Source organism: Vicugna pacos, chromosome 14 (assembly GCF_048564905.1).
Source record: "Vicugna pacos chromosome 14, VicPac4, whole genome shotgun sequence".
Taxonomy (NCBI): domain Eukaryota; kingdom Metazoa; phylum Chordata; class Mammalia; order Artiodactyla; family Camelidae; genus Vicugna; species Vicugna pacos.
The window spans coordinates 5,980,013-5,986,012 of NC_133000.1; the positions used below are offsets into that span (position 1 = coordinate 5,980,013).

At 47.2% G+C, this 6,000-nt stretch overlaps 1 long non-coding RNA gene across 3 annotated transcripts in view; it reads right to left on the minus strand.

Annotated features, from left to right (window-relative positions):
• Positions 1-4,193, minus strand: part of LOC107033990 (uncharacterized) — a 64,399-nt gene extending 60,206 nt beyond the window's left edge. For all 3 annotated transcript variants that reach the window (XR_012079889.1, XR_012079887.1, XR_012079888.1), the window contains exon 1: positions 3,588-4,193. This is a non-coding gene — a long non-coding RNA (uncharacterized lncRNA). The remainder of the gene's footprint in view (positions 1-3,587) is intronic.
• Between the last annotated feature and the right edge of the window lie 1,807 nt (positions 4,194-6,000).

Genomic DNA, 6,000 nt, shown 5'->3' on the forward strand with positions numbered 1-6,000 from the left:
TCAGCTTTCATCTAAATTAATGGAAAATGGCTTCTTGTTCCCTTTACTCTGAAAATTTACAGTTGGCTCCCTCATGTACCTGAGGTCGGAATTCCAGGTGGACAGGTGATAAATACCAGGCTGTGTTCAAGGGCGGACTAGCTTCTCGTCTCAATTTTAAGATAAATATGTCTTTCCTGCCATGCGCTCAGCTTCCAGAAACACAGCCATGCTTCCCGCAAGGCAATGCGAGAGGCTCGATCAAACTTCAAATGGGTATCAACTGCATCATGTGCAGGAAAAGTGTAGGAAAAGAAAAGTGCCTCTAAAAGAAAACCTAAAACATCCCACCCGAATTCATCTTGCAGAGAAAGAAAAGAAACAGACGAAACAGTGGTGATCCCCTGGGGCACCACCCTTGCTCCACCGCATTGGAAAGGGAGCGTGCAGGCTTAAGTCTAGCCGTGTCCAAGTCTCCTCTTTGTAAACAGCTTCCATGATTCCAGTTACCAGCATGCCCCCTGAGCAACAGAGGTAATAGGACATTTAAAAAAACAAACTATATCATTATCACATGCTAATATTATTCATGTTTTTTAGATCACGTTTTGGGGGGAAAAAATTAAGGGCAAAGGCCCTAGAGACAGATGGCTCGTTTCAAATTCTAGTAGAGTCTTCCTGCTCCGTGACATCGGGTAAAGTCACTGACCTCTGCGAGCCTCAGTTTCCTCAGCTGTAAAATACAGGTGATAAGTTGCACCTACCTTAAAAAATTGTGGCAAGGGTTCAATGAGTTATTCCACAGAAAAATTCAGGACTCTGGCACGTACTAAATAGCCAATAAACATTAACGTTTATTATGGTTGTGATTATGCCCACCGGGAGTCAGGGTCTCAGGCTCTGTCTGGGACCCACCAGCTTGTTTTGCAAAGACAGACTCTGCCCTGTAACTAAAATTTCTGCTCTCCCCTCACCTAGCACCGTAAAATGCATGTGTTTAAGGGCAAAAGAGTGAGGATGAGTCAGCTACCAAACATCCAGTTAAAGTCAGTGGCATCTTGTCCATATACAAAAAGCAACGCTTGTACTACAAAATAATCTGGATTTTTAAGGAAGAATCATGGCAGGAGAGTCTCCATTCCAAACCTACTTAAATAAAAACAATCAAGCAGAGAAGCAACATTCATCACCATTCAAATCCCTAAAGTCACACTTTGCCAAAACTTCTGAGTTATTAAGGACGAGACTGATGCTGTCTTTCTGTATAAGTACTGCGCACTAACCACTGGGGCTTCCATACTATCTTTCTAAAGACAGAAATCCTAGGGAAAATGAACAAAACTTCAAAAAAAAAAAAACTTACAAAGGGAAACCCAAATTCTTTTACACCTGGCTGTAGCTGTCCAGGCTTGCTTAACATTAAAATACTGTTTAAAAAAAAAAAAGGCCAAATCAGATTTCACAAACTAATCTGTGTGGCTTATAAAAAGGTAATAACTTGGTTTGTCAAACAGTTGGCGGTCTGATTTCCCACTTAAAATTTTGCTACCCTGAATTATTATAATCTTTCAAATGTAAGGGAAAGTAGAGGCAAAGCCTTGCCCTTAACTTTTTCTGGGCTCTCTTGTGTGCTTGAAGTGGACTCTGATACCTTCAGAATTTGCTCTTGCCTTGAAGCAATAGACAAGTATGTGCTGCTCTGTTCTAAATATGGGAACAGCAAGTACAAATAGAAGATTGAAGATTTGCTTTGAAGCTCGATGTTGCCAATGCTGGAAGCAGGCAGCCGGGCCCTGCACAGTGAGAGCTTCCTGCTTTTAACGGTAACATATTAATTCTGGGCAGTGTCTGGTTAGACCGAAGGTCAAGAATCTGATTTTGACCTTAGTATTAAGAGGAATTCCATGTGAATCCTAAGAGTGACTGAGTGAGTACTGTAATATTACTGCTAATTTATAATGATGATACTGTCCCAAGTTTCTTGTTTTAGTGCTTTTATCTCCCAGAGGTTTCAAATCACTTCACAGACCAATCATTTCCCCCACTGTTGACCTGTAATCAACTCAGGCACAGAATATTGCTCTATTGTCAAGAATATAGCCACAGTAAGCCTGTTTAAGCATGAACTGAAGAAAGATACCCGCTGAAAATTAAAGTGTAAATTTTTGGTAGGAAGGTTATAATTAGCCACTTGAAATCGAGCCAAGAAATGAAGTTTAATACCCTGCTTCTGTGAAAAGCACCCGGGCAGCTTTCCTGACCATAAACAGACTTCAGGTCGTCACCTCCTCTAACTCAGGGTTTTTCAGCCTCAGCACTATTGACATTTTGAACGGGGTAATTTTCTGCTGTGGGGCAGAGGGGCTGTCTTGTGCACTACAGGATGATTAGCAGCATCCCTGGCCCACTAAATGCCAGTAGAACATGCACACGCGCACACACATAGAATTGGGACAACTGATTAGGATTCAAAGAAACTTCAATTATGAAATGGATCTTCTATCATAACCTTGATTATGAAATAGGGACCTGAAATTAGTTCCTAACCCCCCTCAAATTAAAGAAAATAGACAACTCTAGATTATCAAATGCACCCTCCCCTGGGTGGCAGGGGATCTCTTCCTGGCATGTAACTTCCCCCAAAGGACTGCTGTGAGTTATTACAGCTAGCACTGCAACATCCAGGCATCCACTGTGCCCACCTACCTCTCAGACTTCCTGGGGTCAGAGTTCTTCTCCCTTCTGGAATCCACAGTCTCTGCCAAACTGCATCTAATCGCGCGAAGACACTGTGATAACCCCAGCCACCTCTCTGACCACCACCCATGGCCTGCAGCTTCTCACCCTCCCCCACGGCACTCACAAAACCTCCTGGGACCTCAGCTGCAGGAGGGCTCCCTCACTGCCTGGGCCACGTGCCCTCCACACCCCAGACACTGTGGCTTTCAAACTTTCTCATCATATTTTGTATCATGAACCCCCTCCCAGCTCACATCTACAAACACACATTTTGTACTTTGTAAACTTTTTATTCTGAACTAATTTTAGACTTATAGAAAAGTTGCAAAAAAAAAATAGTACAGAGAATTTCCATATATCCCTGCTAGGATCTGAATGCTATGTCGTCCCCTCCACCAAATTCATATGTTGAAGCCCCACTGTCACAATATTAGGAGGTGAGGCCTCGGCAGGTGATTAGGTTATGAGGGTAGAGCCCTCATGAATGAAATTCGCACCTTAAGAGGCTCTAGATAGCTCCCTGGCCCCTAAGACACAGCAAGAAGGCAGCATCTACCAGGAAGCAGGTTTTCACCAGACATAGAATCTATCGGCACCATGATTTGGGGTTTCCAACCTCCAGAATGGTGAGAAATAAATTTCTATTGTTTGTAAGCCACCCAGTGTGTGGCATCTTGTTATTTTAGCCGGAACAGACTGAGACATCCGTATCCAGTTTCCCTGAGTGTTAACACCTTATAAAATCATAGTGCAGTTGCCAAAACTGTCGCCAACAAAGCACACTGGGGTCCCCAGGAAAAACAAGATGGAATCTAGGTGGTAAGATAAGCTCTAACCTCTTCTTTCGTGCTTAGTCTAGTCTCACTTGCCTGTCGGGGACGGTGTGCCGAAGCCTCACACCTGACACTTCCAATTAGAGTTCCCAGCTCAGGTCCGCTGGGCGGGACACCTCACCTCAGGCGCTTAAAACCATGCTGCGCAGGTCACCTGGGTTCAAAATGGCCGCTGGCGGGGCGTGTGCAAAGGCTGCTCCCGCACTGTGACCGCGTGAGCAGCACAGCTGCGCCTGCGTGGGGCTGGCGAGAACCCCGCCCCCCATGGAGATCCCTAAAAAGCGGCCCCGCCCCATGGACCGGAGCGGGGAGTAGAGAGTCCGTGATCTAGAGCAAGCTCACGCTTCTCCGCTCTTTGATCAAAGAATAAAGATTTCCTCGGCTTCTGAGCCGAACTCAGTCTCCTTCTATTGGCTCTAGCGACACTGGGCAGGAGGACCCTTGCTGGGGACTGACTTGGGAGGGTCCGTAACAAAACCAGGAAATTAACATTAACCAAAGCAACTGGCAATACTGTTAACCAAAGCCTTCAGTTTTCCACTGATGCCCCTTTTCTGTTCTGGGATCCTATCATTTCTCCTCAGTCCCGTGAATCTGTGACAGCGCCTACGTCTTCTCCTGACTTGTATCATCTTGACACTTTTGAAGAGTATTGATCCATTTTTTTTGTTTGGTTTTTTTGTTTTTGTTTTTTCTTTTTTGTCAAATGTCCCTCAGTTTTGGTTTGTCTGATGTTTTTTCATGATTGCCCTGAGGTTATACATTTTGGGCAAGAATGATCCAGAAATGATGTGTGTCCACACCCTCCTCCCAAAAATATATCAAACAGAAATTTCACGAAACTGTAACTCAGCTGTGTAAAATACACGCTGGCATTTTCTATTGTTGTTTTAAATGCTGGTTTCACAGCCGTATTGCTTCACAGCCCTCTAATGGGTCAGAAGACACGGCCCTAGGCCACCTGATGTGGGAGGCCTTCTCCTTCCACTGGTTCTTTCCTGAATCTCTTTCCTTTCCTGGCTTCAGTGGCACTGCGCTGACTGGGTTTTCTTCCTCTCTGATCAGCTCTTCCCTGTAAGTTTCGGGCTTTTTGCCCCAGCCCCACCCTGGTGTCCTAGATAGTGGTGATGGGTGTACAACACTGTGAGGGTCTGTCTGATCATATCTCACCAGAAGTATTTCCTCCGTGAGTTGGCCGACTCCTTCCATTTCGGCTCCACACAGGTGACCCCATCCCTGCTCTACCACCTTGTTTCGGGCTCTGCCTTCCAGCTGCCTCCAGGAGTTTCCATGTGGGTGCCCTGCACTCACACTAAACTCAGTACGACCAAATAACTTTTATTTAGCGCTGTCTCCCTCACAAACTGGATCTTTCACCTGTCAGTGGCATACCCTTTTCCCTACTCGGAAGAAGCCTGGCTTTCAGGGCCTGGCCAGCCAGGTCCTTTATTCTCCACTTCCTAATCCAAGGGTTCTCAAGCTTTAGAGAGCACTGTAATCAGCTAGACGGCTTGCTGGGGCCCGCTCCCAGAGACTGTGATTCGCAAGTCTAGGGTGCGGCCCTAAATCTGCACTTCTAACGAGTTCCCAGGAGGGGCTGAGGACCACTCTGAGAACCACGGCTGTAAGCATCCCACGTAGTAATTCCAGGCTCCTCATGCACTTCCGGAGCTGCAGGGAACCCGCAGCGGGGGTCACTACTGCATCAACCCAACCCAGCCGGGGCAGCTCACCTTAAGCCAGCTTTCCCCGACGTGGAATGCCCCGTCCAGCCCTTTGCCCTCCAACGACTCACATCTCCCCAATTCTGAGGTAACTCGCCTCCGACCAGCAGCCCCAAGACTTTTTTTTTTAAACTTCTTCAGCCTTCATAGAGTTATTTCTCTTAGGACTCGCTGGCAAGGAAAGCGGTGATTACAATTGCAAGGTTAGTCCTGACTCTCCAGCTAGACGAGCTCCCCAGGTCCCAGGGTCTTAGGAAGTTGTTCGCCCTCCGTGCTCACTGAACTTTCTTCTTTCATCGTGATTTCTAATACATCCCGTTTTCACCCTGCACACCCTCCCATACACGCGCAGGTACGCGCGCGCGCAAGCACGGGCCTAGGGCTCTGCCTGAAGCAGAGCGTGGGCGGCTGTTGCCCGAGAGCAAGCTGGCTAGCCCGCGTGAACTGGAAAGAAACCCAGTGATGCCTTGCAAGGACCAGCTGATGCCGGACAGCCGCTCTCCGGAACGTCGGTGCGGGGGACCTGGGTGGCAGGAGATGTAGAGGGGGATCAAGGTAGGGGGACGGTTGGGCTGCCCTAGAAGTGAACAGATGTCTTTGAAAACCTTTCGGAGAACGTCCAAAGAAGCACTCATGTTGAATCTTTGGAAGGGAAGTCAAGAACTGGCTCGCAAAGGAGGAGGGCGTCGGGCGCTGCGTGTCCCCTCCCTGGCTGCCGGGCTCGC